Source organism: Zalophus californianus, chromosome 10, assembly GCF_009762305.2.
Source record: "Zalophus californianus isolate mZalCal1 chromosome 10, mZalCal1.pri.v2, whole genome shotgun sequence".
In the NCBI taxonomy this organism is placed as follows: Eukaryota; Metazoa; Chordata; class Mammalia; order Carnivora; family Otariidae; genus Zalophus; species Zalophus californianus.
This window is the reverse complement of record NC_045604.1, coordinates 66,898,238-66,917,077: the sequence shown is the minus strand read 5'-3', so window position 1 is coordinate 66,917,077 and position 18,840 is coordinate 66,898,238. Positions and strand designations below refer to the sequence as shown.

General features: G+C 50.9%; 1 long non-coding RNA gene across 1 annotated transcript; it reads left to right on the top strand.

Annotated features, from left to right (window-relative positions):
- Positions 1–228: 228 nt before the first annotated feature.
- On the top strand, positions 229–10,258 carry LOC113933088. Its single transcript, XR_003523236.1, has 4 exons — positions 229–1,163; positions 1,688–1,753; positions 7,899–7,992; positions 9,184–10,258. It is a non-coding gene; the product is annotated as an uncharacterized LOC113933088 (long non-coding RNA).
- Positions 10,259–18,840: the final 8,582 nt, after the last annotated feature.

The following is an 18,840-nucleotide window of genomic DNA, read 5'->3' as shown; positions in this document are numbered from 1 at the left end:
CGGGGAGGGGTGCGGCCGAGCGGGCCTGGCGCCGCGCCCCCGGCCGCCGGCCCCCGGCCCCCCGCCCCGGCCGGTCGCGGGCCGGAGCGAGGCGGAGGAGGCCGCGCCGCCAGGCCCGGCGCCGGAGCGCGCGGGGAGCGGCCGAGGCCCGCCCGGCCGTCCGGGGCTCGCCGCCGGCGCTGCGGCTGCGGCGGGGGGAACGCGGGGGACGGGGAGGCGCGGCGGGCAGGCGGCACCTGTGGGCCCCGCCGGCCCTTCCCCGGCGTGCCGGCGGGGAGCCTGCGGGACGGCCCTGGCCGGGTCACCGACTTGGGCATGTCGGCCGGCCGCCGGGCAGCTGCTCTGCTCGCCGCAGGACCTCGTAGCGGGCGGGGAGGGCACTGCCGGCCCGGCGACCGGAGTCAGCGGCGTGGCGGCGGGTCCCCTGCCCCAGGTGTTCCGGGAACAGCGACGACAGCTCGTCCCGCCGCGGGAGAGATGGCCCTGTCCCGTGATAAAGCCGCCGTGGCTTGTCAGCAGTTCATGTAACATGTTAGCGAGCCCCGAGACTTCCCGTCCGGGAATTTAGGGGGTCGGGGGGAGAGTGAGGCGAGGACAGGACAACACAGGTGAATGCCAGGGACTGGGAGCGCGGACGGGGCAGGCAGCCGAGGCCGGGCTCAGCACTGGGACTTGCTGAGCGCGATGCAGAAGCAGGGTTCTGGATAACAGGGTGGCCCGCTTGCATCTGTGCTCTAGAACAAAAATGTGGGCAGTGGATTGCGGTGCCACGGGCCCTGGAAACACGTATGGTTGGTGGGGGGGAAGCTCCTCGGGGCGCGCAGGCCAAAGAAGGGAGAGACGTCTGCACCTGCCCTGCGAGACGTTCAAAGGGCGCGCTCTGCGGCCCTAAGGCCTGGTTGCGGTTCTGGCTGCCATTGTATAATCTATAATGCAGGTTGGTTTCTCCTTCTTCTTTTTTTTTTTTTAAAGGTTTATTTATTTTAGAGAGCACTAGCAGGAGGGGCAGAGGGAGAAAGAATCTCAAGCCGACTCTGCGCTGAGCGAGAAGCCCAATGTGGGGCGGGTTTGGGGGCTCGATGTCACCACCAGGAGATCACTGCCTGATCAGAAAAGGAGAGAGAGTCGGGGTGCTTAACTTGGCCACCCAAGGCCCCTCGCAGGTTTGTTTCTTAAATCTCTGTGCCTCACATTCTCACGTGGAAAGTGCAAATAATCACAGAGAATTTTGAGGATTCGATGAGTTGGTAGATGTACAGGCTTTGTAATAGCTGCTCACACGGGGCGCCTGGGGGGCTCAGTGGTTAAGCGTCTGCCTTCGGCTCAGGTCGTGATCCTGGGGTCCTGGAATGGAGCCCCGCATCGGGCTCCCTGCTCGGCGGGGAGTCTGCTTCTCCCTCTCTCACTCCCCCTGCTTGTGTTCCCTCTATTGCTGTGTCTCTCTGTCTGTCAAATAAATAAAATTTTTTAAAAAATCTTTAAAAAAAATAGTTGCTCACACAATTGGGCTCAAATGTTAGCTATTGCTACCACCACTTTGCAATAGGGGGTCTCCCTGGTGCCACCAGTTTCTCTTTTGGAAACTAGGTGCCACTTGCTGAGGTAGGAAGAGGAACAGTGTGGTGAAAACTTCAATTTTACAAAGTAACCCTTACTTCACTAATTTAACCCTTCCTGTGCCTTCTAGACACATCCTGATCTACCTTCTAAGAAGCCAAAAACAACTCATCCCTGCTGCTGTCAGCAGGTGGGGGTAAGTCATACCAATACGGAGAGGAGTTCCAGAAAATGTCAACTCTGAGAATGGAAGTCAAGTGTGGCAAAGTAGCCCATGGTCAAAGTATCATTAGGCCAAAGCACACCAGCTTTTATCTGAACGCAGTTTTCACACATAACAGCAGGTCTGCTGTTGAAGTAATTTTAGGCTCTTTGGATAATCTGCATTTTATTTTTTGTTGTTTTTTTAAACTTTACTATTTTTTTAAAAAAATTCCAGTATAGTTAGCGCCGTGTAATATTGGTTTCAGGTGTACAATAGAGTGATTCAGCGCTTCCCTAGTCACCCAGTGCTCATCGGCACAGGTGCCCTCCTGCATCTCCATCACCTGTTTCTCCCTTCCTCCCACCAGCCTCCCCTGTGGTGACCATCAGTGTGTTCTCTAGAGTTAAGAATCTGTTTCTTGGTTTGTCTTTTTTCTTTTTTCCTTTGTTTGTTTTGTTTCTTAAAGTCCACATATGAGTGAAATCATATGGTATTTGTCTTTGACTGACCTATTTCACTTAGCATAATACGCTCTAGGTCCATCTATGTTGTTACAAATGGCAAGATTTCACTCTTTTTTATGGCTGAATAATAACCCATTGTGTATATATATCACACATGGGAATGGATATATTATGTGGGCCGCTTCCATATCTTGGCCATTGTAGTTGCTGCTGTAAATATTAGGGTGCATGTGTCCCTTTGAATTAGTGTTCTTGTCTTCTTTGGGTAAATACCCAGGAGTGCAATTACTGGATTGCAGGCTAGTTCTATTTTAACTTTTTTTTCCCTCTGTTTTAACTTTTTGAGGAACCTCCATACCGTTTTCCAGAGTGGCTGCACCAGCTTGCATTCCCACCGACCGTGCACGAGGGTTCCCCTTTCTCCACATTCGCTCCAACACCTGTTGTTGATTTTAGCCATTCTGACAGGTGTAGGGTGATATCTCATTATGGTTTTGATTTGCATTTCCCTGATGGTGAATGATGTTGAACATGTTTTCATGTGTCTGTTGACCATCTGTATGTCTTCTTTGGAGAAATGTCTGTTAATGTCTTCTGCCCATTTTAATATGATTATTTGGGTTTGGGGTGCTGAGTTGTGTGAGTTCTTTATATATTTTGGTTACTAGCCCTTTATCAGATATATTATGTGCAAATATCTTCTCCCATTTAGTAGGTTGTCTTTTAGTTTTGTTGGTTGTTTCCTTTGCTGTGCAGAAGCTTTTTAGTTTGATGAAGTCCCAATAGTTTATTTTGCTTTTTTTTATAAAGATTTTACTTATTTATTTGACACAGAGAAAGCACAAATAGGCAGAGCGGCAGGCAGAGAGTGAGGGAGAAGCAGGCTCTCACCGAGCAGGGAGCCGGACGTGGGGCTCGATCCCAGGATCCAGGGATCATGATCCAAGCTGAAGGCAGCCGCTTAACCGACTGAGCCACCCAGGCACCCTAGTTTATTTTGCTTTTATTTCCCTTGCCTCAGGAGACATATCTAGAAAGAAGTTGCTATGGTCCACGTCAGAGACATTCCTCCGTGTGTTCTCTTCTAGGAGTTTTATGGTTTCAGGTCTCACATTTAGGTCTTGAATCCATTTTGAGTCTATTTTTGTGTCTGGTGTAAGAAAGTGGTCCAGACTCATTCTTCTGCATGTTGCTGCCCAGTTTTCCCAACACCATTTACTGAAGAGACTATCTTTTCCCCATTGGATGTTCTTTTCTGCTTTGTCGAGGATTAGTTGACCAGAGAGTTGTGGGTTCATCTCTGGGTTTTCTGTTCTGTTCCATCGATCCGTGTGTCTGTTTCTGTGCCAGCACCACACTGTCTTGATGATCACAGCTCTGTAATATTACATGAAGTCCGGAATCGTGACGCCTCCAGCTCTGCTTTTCCAAGATTGCTTTCACTCTTCGGGGTCTTTGTGGTTCCAAACAAATTTTAGGATTGTTTCTTCTAGTTCTGTGAAAAATACTCTGGTATTCTGATAGGGATTGCATTAATGTGTGGATTGCTTTGGGTACTAGAGAGATTTTAACAATATTCTTCCAATCCATGAGCATGGAATGTCTTTCCATTGCTTTGTGTCATCTTCAATTTCTTTCATCAGTGTTCTGTAGTTTTCAGAGCACGGGTCTTTCACCTCTTTGGTTAGGTTTATTCCTAGGTGTTTTATTATTTTTGGTGCATTTGTAAATGGGATTGTTTTCTTTCTCTTTATGCTGCTGCTTTGTTAGTGTCCAAAATACAACAGATTTCTGCACATTGATTTTTTATCCTGTGACTTTGCCGAATTTATCAGTTGCAGCGTTTTGGGGTGGAGTCTTTCAGGTTTTCTAATAGATAGTTGATAAAATGCATTTTAAACAAAAACCTTAAATGTGAGACTTCTCACACTCTGAAGCCTGAAGCTGTCTCCCAGCCCCATAGCGACCACATATTAACTGTGGGAATGCAAACAAGGCACGAAACTATTCTCTTCAGTGAGGTTCTTTATTGGATATTTGTGAGAGAGAGTTTAAGTCATTGGCTTACTCGATTCTCCCAACAACCTGGAAACTTGTTCAAAGACAACATCGACCAGGTGAGAGAATCAGGAACCTGGCCCCCTCTCCCTGCCTCAGTTTCTCCCTCTGTGGTATGACAATAACACATCCATCACAGGCCCTTAAATTGTGTATTCCAATTTAAAATGACATATAAGAGGGGCACCTGGGTGGCTCAGTTGGTTAAGCATCTGACTCTTGGTTTCAGCTCAGATTGTGATCTGTGTTGTGAGATCGAGCCCTGTGTCAGGCTTCGTGCTGAGCGTGGAGCCTACTAGAGATTCTCTCTCTCCCTCCCCCCGCCACTCTCTCCTGCTCCCTCTCTCTCAAAAAAAGGGGGGGGAGGGAAATTATCTGAAATATGCACCCAAACGTGGATGAACTTTGAAGACATTATGCTGAATAAAATAAGCCAGTCACAAAAAGACAAATGTTATAAGGATTTCACTTGTATGAGGTACGTAGAGTGGTCACATTCATGGAGACAGAAAATAGAATAGGGGTTCCATGGGGAGTAAATGTGTAGAGGGTGCTGAGTCTCAGTTTGGAACGATGGAGCAGTTCTGGAGACGGATGGTGGTCGTGGCTGCAGAACAGTGTGAATGTACATCATGCCACCCAACACCACCCTTAAAGACGCTTAAAATGGGGGCATCCGGCTGGCTCAGTCCGTGGGATGTGCAACTCATGGCCTTGCGGGTTGTAAGTTCAAGCCCCACATTCAGTATAGGGATGACTTAAAGTCTTTTGTAAAAATGGCTAAAATGGGGGCACCTGGGTGGCTCAGTCGTTAAGCGTCTGCCTTCGGCTCAGGTCATGATCCCGGGGTCCTGGGATCGAGTCCCATATCAGCCTCCCTGCTCAGCGGGAGGCCTGCTTCTCCCTCTCCCACTCCCCCTGCTGTGTTCCCTCTCTCGCTGGGTCTCTCTCTGTCAAACAAATAAATAAAATCTTAAAAAATAAAAAAGATTTATTTATTTTAGAGAGAGTGAGCGTGAACGGGAGGGGGCAGAGGGAGAGAGAGAATCTCAAGCAGACTCTGCACTGTGTGTGGAGCCCGATGTAGGGCTTGATCTTACAACCCTGACCAAAACCAAGAGTCGGACACCCAACTGACTGAGCCACCCATCGCTTTAAAAAGCGATGTCCAGGGACTCCTGGGTGGTTCAGTCAGTTAAGCGTCTGCCTTCGGCTCAGGTCATGATCTCAGGGTCCTGGGATTGAGCCCCGCATCGGGCTCCCTGCTCAGCGGGGAGCCTGCTTCTCCCTCTCCCTCTGCTACTCCCCGCTTCCACTCATGCTTTCTCTCTCTCAAATAAATAAAATCTTTAAAAAAATTAATGAGGGGCGCCTGGGTGGCTCAGATGGTTGGGCGTCTGCCTTTGGCTCTGGTCATGATCCCGGGGTCCTGGGATTGAGCCCCGCATCGGGCTCCCTGCTCAGCGGGGAGCCTGCTTCTCCCTCTCCCTCTGCCTGCCTGTCTGGTTACTTGTGATATCTCCCTCTCTCTCTCTGTCAAATAAATAAATAAAATCTTAAAAAAAATAAAAAGCGATGTCCACATAACAGAATATTCTTCAGAAATGAAGTACTAATACATACTACAACAGAGATAACCTTGAAAACATGCTAAGTGAAAGAAGCCAGTCACAAAAGACCACATATTGTATGATTCCATTTATAAGAAATGTCCAGAATAAGCAAATAGAGACAGGAAGTAGACCATCCATTGGCTGGGGTGTGGTAGGTGTATGGGATTGCTAAAGAGTACAAGGTTTCTTTTGGGAGTGATGAAAATGTTCTAAAATTGCCTGACTGCAGTGATGTTTGCACAACTCTACTAAAGCCATTGAATTGTACATTTTATTTATTTATTTATTTATTTATTTTTAAGATTTTATTTATTTGAGAGAGAGATAATGAGAGAGCGCACGAGAGGGAAGAGGGTCAGAGGGAGAAGCAGACTCCCCGCTGAGCAGGGAGCCCGATGTGGGACTCGATCCCGGGACTCCAGGATCATGACCTGAGCAGAAGGCAGTCGCTTAACCAACTGAGCCACCCAGGCGCCCCTATTTATTTATTTTTTAAAGATTTTATTTTATTTATTTGACAGAGGCACAGTGAGAGAGGGAACACAAGCAGGGGCAGAGGGGGAGGGAGAAGCAGGCTCCCCGCGGAGCAGGGAGCCCGATGCGGGGCTCGATCCCAGGACCCTGGGATCATGACCTGAGCCGAAGGCAGACGCTTAACGACTGAGTCCCCCAGGCGCCCCTGAATTGTACATTTTAAATAGGTGACACACATGGTATATGAATTATATCTCAATAAACCTGTTAGAAGAAAAACCGTATTTTCGGACTTTGGGGGTTTTGTCTCAATTGAAAACCTTTGGGTTTGTTTTTTTCTTAAGATTTTATTTTAATTTCTTTCAGAAGAGTAGGATGCAAAATTATCCTTACAGTAGGGTTACAACCAAAACATTTTAGCTGGAAAACAGACCAGAAAGAAATGTGCCAAAATGTTAATAGCAGCTTGCTTTGGTTATTTGGTGATTATTTGGTAATTATTGGTTATCTTTTTCTTTGATTTTAAGCCTTAGGCTACCTGCATGCCCGTGGTAGTGGTTATTTTGCATTTATATGATAGCTTGTAGTTACCATTTACAGAATACCCACAACATATTAGTCACTAGGTAACACTACCTGCAGTTTTCTCCCTTAATCTCACAACCTGTTGAGAGAAGCACCGTGATTATCCTTCATTTTACTGACGTTCCAGGAGTTTAGGAAACTTTCCAGGATCTCACAGCCAGTAAGCTGGTGTCCCTCACCCCAGAGTGACAGTGGCGGGTCCAGTCTGTCAACAGAAGGAGGACCAAGCTTCACAAAGTCTCTTTCAGCAAAGCTTCTACATGGTGCCCGTTTATTCATGTAAAAATATAAAAACTGCTAACATTGAAAAGAGTGGCACAAGGATTTTATTAATTACTCCCAGCTTTTTCATACAGTTTTGTTTGAATGGAATACTTTGCCTTTTTCGAATTAAAAACAAATAGTCACACATCAAATTCGACTGCCTCGATAGTGTACCTGTCTCTGGATCATAATGATAGGAATTACTTGACCTGTAGCAACTGCCAGGGGTCCGTGATTGAGAATTCATGTCATTGAGCCTCTGCCCATTTTCTCTGCCCGTGTAAATCCTCTGTACATGTCAAGACCGGGCTCCTATGTTCCATGGTCCTTTCCAGAATCACTTTAGCGAGTCTGCCAGTTTCCCTTCCTCTGCATCCCAAAGACACAAGAGCCTCAATCCAACAATCTGCTGCTTGATCATATATTGCCTCTGGTTGGTTCAACCCGTTTCTATTTATTTAAGATTTATTTATTTTAGAGGGAGAGAGAATGGGGAGGAGAGAGAGCAGGGGGAAAGAGAATCTCAAGCAGACTCCCCACCCAGCAGGGAGCCCGACCTGGGGCTTGATCTCACGACCCTGAGATCATGACCTGAGCCAAAACCAAGCGCTGGGTGCTCAACCCACTGGGGGCCCCAGGCGCCCCAACTAATATTTACTACATGCATCTTATGTGCAGGATGGAGTGCTCTCCAGTGGCTTGAGAGGAAACCTTGCACGTTGGTCGCAAGTGTTCTTGGATTCGTGGTGTCAGCTGCATGAGCAAACACAGAGTGGGTATTAATAACTAACTGTTGGTGCATTCCCTGGCTCCCACCCCCGGTCCTAGAACTCGTTCTTTCTCCTACGACCTTAGCTCCTGGGCTCTAACTGCCCCCCTGGACCTCTGTGTTCAGCAACCGTGTTGCGACTCTACTGATCATCAGCATTTTTATGTCCTCATGTTATTTAGCGCCTCCTCCAGCTTCTTCGTCTATGATTCTAGTTTCTCTTTTTTTTTTTTTTTTTAAGATTTTATTTATTTATTTGTCAGAGACATAGCACGGATAGGCAGAACGGCAGGGAGAGGAAGAAGCAGGAGCCCGATGCGGGGCTCAGTCCCAGGACCCCGGGATCATGGCCTGAGCCAAAGGCAGAGGCTTCACCAACTGAGCCACCCAGGCGTCCCTCTAGTTCCTCTTTTAAAGCATAATTTCCTCCCAAACTGTGTATATGGATTTTTGTCTATATATAGCTCTTGGCTTTCTTTCTTTTTTTTTTAAGATTTTATATTTTTAAGATTTTATTTTTTTAAGATTTTATTTATTTGAGAAAGAGAGCACGAGCTGGGGGAAAAGCAGAGAGAGAGGGAGAAGCAGACCCCCTCCACCGGGTGGGAACCCAACTCGGGGCTCAAACCCAGGACCCCGGGACCATGACCTGAGCCGAAGGCCGACCCTTGCCTCTAAAGATTTTATTTTTAAGTAATCTCTGCACCCAATGTGGGGCTTGAACTCACGATGCCGAGATCAAGAGTCCTGTGCCCTAGCAACCGAGCCAGCCGGGTGCCCTTAGCTCTTGGCTTTTTATTTCCTCTCCCCCTCTGCTTTCATGTTGTGTCTCAATTGCTCCTCACCTGTGCTCTCCTCCGGAGGGGGGAACACACACACACACACACACACACACACACACGCACACGCACACGCACACGCACACGCACACACGATCTCTCCCTCCGTCTCTTTCTCTTCCGCATTCTCTCTCATAGACACACACGCTCTCATTGGACTTTTCTTCCAATGAAGTAAATCTTTTAAAGTCCCTTTATATATTGAGAGCTCTTAACTGTCTCAGTTGTACCTTTCTAAGTAACAGAACAACCTCACTCAAATGACTTTGAACGGTAAAGAAATGGTGTGTCTTCAGGCTGGGGGTCGTGCAGTTTGGGGCCATAACCAGGCCTGGGCCCCTCCCCTCTCCCTCAGCCCGCCTTCCTCAGCACATCAGCTTGTCCTGAAGAATGAGAGAGCTCTTCTCACCGTGACTGCTGGTTACCGTGTCTACACACCCGGACAGCAGAAAGCCCAGGGGAAGGAGCCACCCTCTTCCGGCCCACCGCAGTGAGGACCTCTTTTCCAAAAGCCCCTGGCGGCCTCCCCTCAAGCCTCCTGGGCCAGGATTGGGCCACATGCTTTGTCCTACCCTGCGTGCCAGTGAGGGGACTGGGACCACCACGACTGGCTTAGATCAGTGGTGTCGGGTTATCAACCTCCTGCCTCATGTGCGTGGAATCACCTGGGGAGCTTTAAGACCCACTGAGGCCTGATGCCCACCTCCTCACGGTTTGCTTCAACTGGGCTGGGATAGGCCCTGAGCATAGGGATTGTAAAAATCCCTAATGCGTAGCCAAGATTCATTACCACTGCCTTAGACTCCTCAGGATTCACCCTGAGTACAGGGTGGGGGTGGAGGAGTGGGAAAGGGGTGGGTAGCACGGAAAAAAGTGGGGCAGGGAAAGTGGGGAATGATTGTTGGACTGGTCAAAAAAAAAAAATCACCTCCCCGAAAGCAGAGTATGTCCATTCATTCTTTCATTGATTCATTTCCTCTTTTTTTAAAATTTTTAAATTTTTATTTTTTAATTAAAACAATTTTATTTTTGATTAATTTCCTCTTTCAGCAAACATTTATCGGGTTCCCACAATGTTCAGGAGATGAGAAATCAAAGGGCACTATTAGGGAATGAGGAAAACCTATAGGTCAGATAAAATAGAAGAAGTACACTCCTCTGGGCAGACACAACCCCAAGTCGTGGAGCTTGATTAGAGAAGCAGGCTGGATTTCAGCCCTGGCTGGGCATCCTTGTGCAGTGTACAAACTCATTAACTGTACACGGAGGACTGAAGAATACAAACAGAATATGGGTCCTGCCTGCTAAGACTGCAGTCTAAAAGAGAGAGAGAGAGACAGGCAAGCGTACCAACTGCTTTTGAGAGTCTGTCAAGTTTATCCGAAGTGGCCAAAGTCAAAACAGGGCATCTAAAAGTTCTACCATTAGAATAAATTGTTACGGCTTTTCAGGAGACAAATGCTTTTATTTATTTATTTTTTCAAAGATTTTATTTATTTATTTGACAGAGAGAGACACAGCGAGAGCAGGAACACAAGCAGGGGGAGTGGGAGAGGGAGAAGCGGGCTTTCTGCCGAGCAGGGAGCCCGAGGCGGGGCTGGATCCCAGGACCCCGGGATCACGACCTGAGCCGAAGGCAGGTGCTTAACGACTGAGCCACTCAGGTGCCCCAGGAGATAAATGCTTTTAATTTGGTTAGTCTATTGTCTAAGTAGGAGAGCAGATATATGTGCATATTTGTACATAATGCCATCGCGCTAGCACTCAATATAAAATTACTTGTCTTTAGAAATGTTTTTCTTTTACAAACACACACCCACATTTTCACAGTATTGCATTACTTTCTCTCCCCTGCTCCGAGAGTCCCCTTCATGCATGCATTTTTAGCCAAGCAGAGCCGGCCGTGCTGTGCCCCCTGAGCCAATGAGCATGGGCATGAGCTCTCAGCCAGTGAAAATCCTGCATTCTCCTTGGCAGGATGCATTCTGGAAAGAGGTTCACTGCTCTGTGGTTTCTCTTTCTGCATCTGTTTTGTTTCTGGCAAGTGGTTCTGACCCACAACGGCTGGCTTTAGTAGTCATGGGGCTGGACCTGTGACGAAGAGGCAGTATCCTGTTGGACTGCAACAGAGACTAAAGGGGCCCTCAAGGTGGCCGTCCGGGAGCAAGGCCTGCCGGAGTCCTCGGACTCGGCGAAGGAGATCATAAACCGCCGCAGCCCAAGGCTGCAGGCAGGCAGGAACTAACTGCCGCACGTCCATGATCTCAGGGCATGTGAAGAGAAAAGGCCCTGAACGCAAGCGAGGACCTCCCCCAGCAGGGAGCACTCCCAGAAATGATTGGCCTGACACTCTTCTTTCCAGGAGTGCTAAACAGGATATGCACGCTCTTTTGCTAGCTGATCTTTTCCGAGTAGCAAGAATTAGTTCGCTCGTTAACAAGAGCCTGAAGAGAGAGAGAGAGGCGGAGGAGTAGAAGGGCACAGAGAAGCTACGTTTTGACAGGGACTGAGGAGCTGGTGAGGAAACCTGAAAAAACCGGCCAGCCTCCCAGGCCGGAGCTCAGGCAGCAGGTTTTGGCTCGGTGCGTGACAGCCAGATTTGTTAACAACGGGCTGAGCGACCTTAGGACGGAGGACTGGGACCATTCGAGTCGTCCTAGTGTGACCAGCGCTCAAGGCATGCCGTGAAGAGGACTTTTACACCGGCGGGGAGGCTGGACTAGATCTGGGATCCTTAAACCTTTTGGGGTCAGGTGCCCCCCTGAGAACCCGAAGAAAGGTAAAGACCCTTCTTTTCCTCTGAAAAACTCCTATGTCCGCTGGTTATTTATGACGGCACAATAAACCACCCCCAAGAACTTTATATATTACATATATGCTATATATTGTATTGATTATGTATTACATATTTTATGTATTATACATAGTATCTTGCCTCACAGTTTCCGTGGGGCAGGTTAGCTGGGTGCTTCTGCCTCATGATTCTGGGTGATTCACGGAGCAGGAAGTCATGATCTTGACCAGGGCTGCAGTGGCTTTCAACGGGGGGTGACTTTGTCCCACCGGGGACATTTGGGATTGTCACCGAGGGGTGTGTATAGGTGCCCTTGGCATCAGTGAGTGGAGGCCAGGAGCGCTGTTAAGCCCCCTGCAGGGCCCAGGAGAGCCACCCTCTGTCCCGTAGAAAAAGTATCCAGCCCCCAATGTTTACAGTGCCAAGGCTGAGAACCCTGATCCACAGGCCCGCCTGGGTCTGGAGGATCTCCTTCCTAGAGGTTCTCTCATGCGGCCGCCGAGGCTGCCTGTGTCCTCACAACCTGGCAGCTGGCTTTCCCCAGAGTCAACTAAGAGAGAGGGCAAGGAGGCAGCCACACTGCCTTTTAGGCCCTGTTTTTCTAGAAGCAATTCACCGAATACCGCCTACGTTGAAGGGAAGGCAAGTTAGCTCTCATTGTTCGAGGGGAAAATCCACAACGAATTTGTGGACGCCTTTTAAAACCAACACTCCCACATACAACAGAAGTTTCCATGTTAAAAGTTGAGATGGCCCGGAATCCCTGCATTAAGTACCCCGAGGCCCCGTCCAGCTCCAGCAACAGATGGGCTCTTACCACCTGTGATCGGGAAATCTGCAGGGACAGGTAACACCACCAAAACCAACACCCGAGGGCTTGGCTCCAGCCTTAGCTGGGGTCCCGGCTTCCACGCCTCCCTTCCCTCCCAGCCTTCTGTGTTTCATCCAAGATCCATGCCATTCACCGTGGGGCTCAGTTTCTTTCTAAAGCAGAGCAGAGGTGCTGAGCCCCTGACGTTTGTGGATGGAGGGCTGAGGCTTCCAGACAGCCCTCCGGGCTGACACGGGGCCAACAGGCCTGTCCCTACGGCTGGGAGGTGGTTCTCAGGGTCTGGGCCCAGAGCCACTCACCCATCCTCTGACGCCTTATTTCATTTCAGCCCGGTAACTGATTTGCTTTCCATTAAATACCAACTATTTCCGAAGTGGTGGTTCCAAGAGGGTTTCTTGGAATAACAAAGAACAGAATATATTTAAATATTTGACTCAGGTGTTTTTCAAGATTTTTTAAAAAGATTTTATTTATTTAGTTGAGAAAAGAGAGAGGACACGAGCAGGGGGAGTGGGAAAGGCAGAAGCAGAGTCCCCACCAAGCAGGGAGCCTGACGTGGGGCTCGACCCCAGGACCCTGGGATCATGACCTGAGCCGAAGGCAGACGCTTAACCGACGGAGCCACCCACGCGCCCCTCAAGATTTTTTTACAAAATCATTTCTTTCCTTCTTTCAAAGATTTTATTTTTCAGTCATCTCCACACCCGACGGGGCTCGAACTCACGACCCCAAGATCAAGAGTCACGCCCTCCACCGACTGAGGCAGCTGGGCGCGTCCGAAATCACCTCTTACTAACGATTTTCTCTTGAAAACCGAGAGGGAGGTGCTTCGAGGCTTCGGGAGGTAACAAGGCTTTGTCAGTCTGGTGGCCTGAGAGATCCAAGGGGAAAGCCCTCCAAGAGTCGGTTACCTGCCTTGGAGGCCTCAGCAGAGCACCTGGGGCAAGATACCCACGGAGCAGAGGCGTTTAGGCACACTGGGCCCGGTGTCTTTCCTGGCCCGGAGATGGTGCCGGGGTGACCGCCTGCCGCCCGCCGGGTCACCTTTGTCCCCAGCAGGGGCTGTGGAGAGAAGGGACGGACTCAGGCACCGCCCAGCGAGCCGGCGTCCACGCGAGGCGCTGGCAAAGCCGTGTGGCTGTGGCCGGGCCTCCCTCTTCAGCGGAAAAGGGACAAGGAGCCCACCGCCGGGATGCAGGTGCCACACTGTCTCTCACAGCAGAAGCCAAAGCCCCGTGTCCTTGCTGTGGGGCTCAGCCACCGCTCCCTGCGTGCACCCCGTGCCCCGCAGCCTCAGTGGACACGCAGCACCCCTAAAGGGGGAAGGCCCGGGATTTAAGCCACCTTCTCGGGGGGCACTTAGGGCGGGGACTCTGCTGGGGACCCCATCCTGGATGCCCTACTGCTCGGGCCCAGCACACCCTTGGCCAGGCTGGGGCCCTCCACCTGTCTCCACTCCTCTAGGACCCCTTGGGGGCTGAGGAGTCAGCCCAGACGTCCCTGCTCCCCTCTTTCTTCTTCACCACACGAGTGTCCTGCTGATCCTTATGGGAGCGGTCCCTATTGACAGCCAGGGCCTATGTGGGGAAGTCCCCTCAGCCCCAGAAGCTCGCCAGGTCTTACAGCGGGGACCCCGCCCCTGCGCAGCTGTCCCTAGCCCCAAATCAGCCGAAGAGCTCACCGACTCCCTCCCCTCGGGGTCCACCCAACTTCCCAGTCGGAAGAGCCAACCGGTCCTGTGGAAGTGCGGAAAATCTGCCCAGTGGGCAGTGAGGCCCGGAGGAAGTGTTCTGGGGGCGCCGAGCCTGGCGGCCAGCCTTCAGGCATGCACTCTGGGGAGTAAGGGAGTCCTGGCTGGTGCGGAGGCGCCTGGGGGGCCGGCAGGTGAAGGCCAGGCCCGGGGACCCGGGCAGAGAGGCGCTATGGTGCCCGCGGGCCCCCCCCCCCCAACAGTGAGTTCTCTGGGGCCACCCCCCGCCGCCGGGGGAAACTCAGGAAAGATGAGGGATGGAATGCACCTGGGACCAGGGCTCATCTGTGGTCCACAGCAAGGATAAGGAGAGTGCGGCCAGAAAGCAGAGACTCCCCAACCGTATTAAAGATATTCATCGTTTCTATGATCTGATTGTAAAGGCTTCTTGTGGGGAGCGGGGGGAAGTGAAAAACCCAAAAGAGAAAAATCCCCCGTGAGCTGACCACCTAGAGACCTACTACTTTTACATCTCACGGTTTTCTTCTTAAGCATTTTTTCTAGGCGTGTATCTTTTAATTTTTTTCCCTCACAGAATTGCATTATGCTGCATGATACAGGTTTCGAATATGTAAGACACAGCATCGAAGAAATTTTAAAACGAATTTCAATTTAAATAAAACTAATACACGTCGATGGGGTGATAAGCAAGTGCAATGGTTGAAATGTTTGAACCCGGGGCGCCTGGGTGGCTCCGTCGTTGGGCGTCTGCCCTCTGCTGGATCACGGTCCCAGGGTCCTGGAATCAAGCCCCGCATCAGGCTCTCTGCTCCGCGGGGAGTCGGCTTCTCCCTCTCCCACTCCCCCTGCTGTGTTCCCTCTCTCGCTGTGTCTCTCTGTCAAATAAATAAATAAAATGTTTAAAAAAAAAGAAATGTTTGAACCCCCTCCAAGTGGGGGGGGCAGAATCACGCCGTGGCCACTGAGGGTGGGGGGACGTGGTCCTCACTGCCGTGGCCACACGCCAACAAGCGTGTACCAGGCACCGATCTAAGAACTTCACGCCCATTAACTCGCGAAAACGAGATAAAAGAGACCCGTCTGTCCTTGGAACAGACCCCGTGAGCCGGTGCCGCGGACCCCACTTTCCAGATGAAGAAGAGGAGGTGCGCAGAGGTCAGTGAGCGGCCCCGGGGCTCACAGATGGTCGAGCCAGGATTCGGGCCCCTGAAGCCGGCGGGGACCATGCTCAGCCCCAGGCGTCGGCTTGGGGGCTCAAAGCCAGTGTGTGGGAGTCCACAGGGAAGGAAACAGAGGGGCTCGGGCTCTGTGGGAAACAGGAAGGGGGAAGCAGGGTCAGGAGCTGGGCTTCTCTCCCCCTTGGGGGGGTCACGTGGCTTCTCTGGAAATCTGCCGGACACCTCTGTCCCCTTTGGTGACTCCCACGAGCTCATCACGCAGAGTCCAGTCCGGCCGCCGACGCCGCTCTGGTTTTGCCACTGAGGACAGAGGCCATTATGACTACTTAACCCATTGGTATTTAAAAATCAACTGTAGGGGGGTGCCTGGGTGGCTCAGTTGGTTGAGTGACTGCCTTCGGCTCGGGTCATGGTCCTGTAGTCCCGGGATCGAGTCCCGCATCAGGCTCCCTGCTCAGCAGGAAGTCTGCTTCTCCCTCTGAACCTCTTCCCTCTCGTGCTCTCTACCTCTCATTCTCTCTCTCTCAAATAAATAAATAAAATCTTAAAAAATAAATAAATAAAAAATAAAAATCAACTGTAGGGGCGCCTGGGGGTGCTCAGCCCATTGAGCGTCTGACTCTTGATCTGAACTCAGGTGTTGATGTCAGGGTCCTGAGTTCAAGTCCCACGTTGGGCTCCATGCTGGCTGTGGGGCCTACTTAAAAAAAAAATCAAAAAGATTAAAAATCAACTGTATTGAAGGGTCACTTAATTACGATAAGCTGCATCTATTTAAAGTGTGCAACTCAGTGATTATGATGCCACAATCAGGATCCGTAGCGTCTCCATCACCCCCAGAAGCTTCCTTGTACAAGTGACTGAGCAGTGGTCATCTGTTGCTGGCCTTGGGTTGGGTGAGGAGGGTTCTCGCTTGGTCCCCCACCCAGCAGGATCTGTGTAGGGGTCAGGCAACGAAAGTCATGTTTAGAACTTAGCCAAGTCATGTACTTAGCTGTACGGCCTTGGGCAAGTCACTCCACCACACCGTGCCTCAGTTTCCCAGGATTGGTGCGAGGGTGAAATTAAATGGTGTGCAGTCGGATTGAAGTTATGAGGGAGACTTCACAACACTACAGGCACGCAGAGGAAACAGTCTGAGAAGAGTTCTCTGACTCTTAGAACCTGCAGCCATGTCCGGGCTCGGTGCGTGGAAAGAAGTTGAAACTGTGTGAATCTCTGAGTCATCGTGGGGTGTGAAAGGCCATCTGTCTTTATGGAAGAGGCACAGGGCCTGCCTACAGGATGTTCTAATGGGGGCAGGAGAAAGATGCCCTCTCTGAACTATTTATTTTTTAATTTTAATTTAATTTAATTTTTTATTATTTTTTTTGACAGAGAGAGACACAGCGAGAGAGGGAACACAAGCAGGGGGAGTGGGAGGGGGAGAAGCAGGCTTCCCGCCGAGCAGGGAGCCCGATGCGAGGCTCGATCCCAGGACCCTGGGATCATGACCTGAGCCGAAGGCAGACGCTTCACCGACTAAGCCACCCAGGCGTCCCCAGACCAGCTCAAGGCTAACCTGTGTCGGGCCCTTGGGTGGAGTCTGCTGTTTCCGCAAGCCTCAGGTCCTACATCTGCTGACTTCACACTAGGTTGTGCCCAGGTCCTTGCTGGCACGTGTGGCTGATGACTTCCGGATCTCTCCTTCCACAGCATCAAAATGCAGGAGTGGTCCTGACAAGGAGCCGGGGAGCTAAGAAGCCGGCTTGCTTCTTTCATTTTGGCCAAGAGAGCAAGAGAGCCAGGGTGCCTGGGAACACCGAGGACCTGCCACCTGTCCGTCAGCACTCAGTCTCCCGGTTCATCCCCGGCACCCCCACAGGCTTCACCACCTGCTAGCTCCGTAGTTTGGGCTCTTGCTGGTTCAGAGAAACAAAATCGTCTAAACAGTGTATTTCTGGAATGACTGTAAAGGGCTAGGCAGACACACAGATCACAACAACTCAAAGCTTTGTTATTGGCTCCAAACCAAAGCAGCACACTGGCTTATTCAAATCTCAAAGGCCCAGCCTGGCCCCCGGGTGAGCACCGCGTGGCTAAAATTAGCCTGGCCATCTGCTGAGGCAGCAGCTGGGCTATTCTGAGCCCCAGCAGGCCCTCCTGGAAGTGGGGCCGGGCCTTGGTGGGGGCAGCGTTGGAGTCTGGTGCTTTTGGGCCAAACGGATGGCAGGGCGGGGGCGACGGCATGGGAGGACGAGGCCCCACGGACTGGGAAGGCCAGTGTCCTGGCGAGGTCTCATGAGGAATTGCAAGGAGTACCTGGCCCCTTTTCAGCCTTGGCCTCTTCCTCCTGAGACTGTCCCAAGCACAAGATTGGTGTCTTTGCCCCGGTCCTTGGGCTCCCCTTTTTCATTTGGGGCTTCCTCTTTGGACTTGTACCCCAGCTAAATGTTTTCTGGGACCTTAGAGGTAATGGCTGAGATTTATTGAGGGCATATCAGGGTCGGGGCCACACGAAGTATTTTGCAGGGATTAGCACACACATTCTCAAAACAACTCAAAGTGGGGCGCCCAGCTGGCTCAGTCGGGAGAGCACGTGGCTCTTGATCTCGGGGTTATGAGTTCCAGCCCCACACTGGGTGTAGAGATGACTTCAAAATAAAATCTTCAAACAGACAGACAACTCAAAGAGGTAGGTACCAAAAGATTTCGGGGATTGTGAGTGACTCGATTCATCTTTTTGGTCAATGGGGAAGAGGCCTAGTTGAAAGGGCCAGACAGGGGCCAGGGCTCAGGAGACCCCAGGAGTATGGGTCTCATCTGCTTTGGGCCCCGACCTCCTCTCCCATGCGGAGCCCACCACTGGTTCTGCAATAGTAGCCCTCCGAGTTCAGAATGCACTGGGCTGGGAGGTGAGCAATCTGGGGGTATGGACCATAAGCTACACATTTTTAAAAAAGATTTTATTTATTTGAGAGAGAAAGAGAGAACAACTGGGGAGGGGCAGAGGGAGAAGCAGACTCCCCGTGGAGCAGGGAGCCCGATGCGGGACTCGATCCCAGGACCCTGAGACCATGACCCGAGCTGAAGGCAGACCCATAACCGACTGAGCCACCCAGGCGCTCTAACCTAGACATTTATAGATATTCCACAGACAAGAGTCCCGTTTTATATTCGCAGCCACTGGAACCCTTTACAACACACGGCAGACTCAGGTCCTGAAGGACTGCTTCAGTCCTCATTCCCACAGCTGGTCAGAGAACCTGCTAGCCTACAACTCCTTCCCATGATCGATTCCCTGTCTCCCTGCCCTCGGTCAGGACTTCCTCGGTCAGTCCTTCACCCCCGAGGGCCCGAGTCCTCAATGGTCCTGCATGTCACTGCTGGGGGCGGCTGGTTCTTGTTGGACACGGTAGTGCTAAGAGATGCTTCTGAGTGCTAGGAGGTGGTCCCGAGTCTAGGAGGTGCTCCCGAGCCTATGAGGCGGTCCTGAGTCTAGAAGGTGGTCCTGAGTG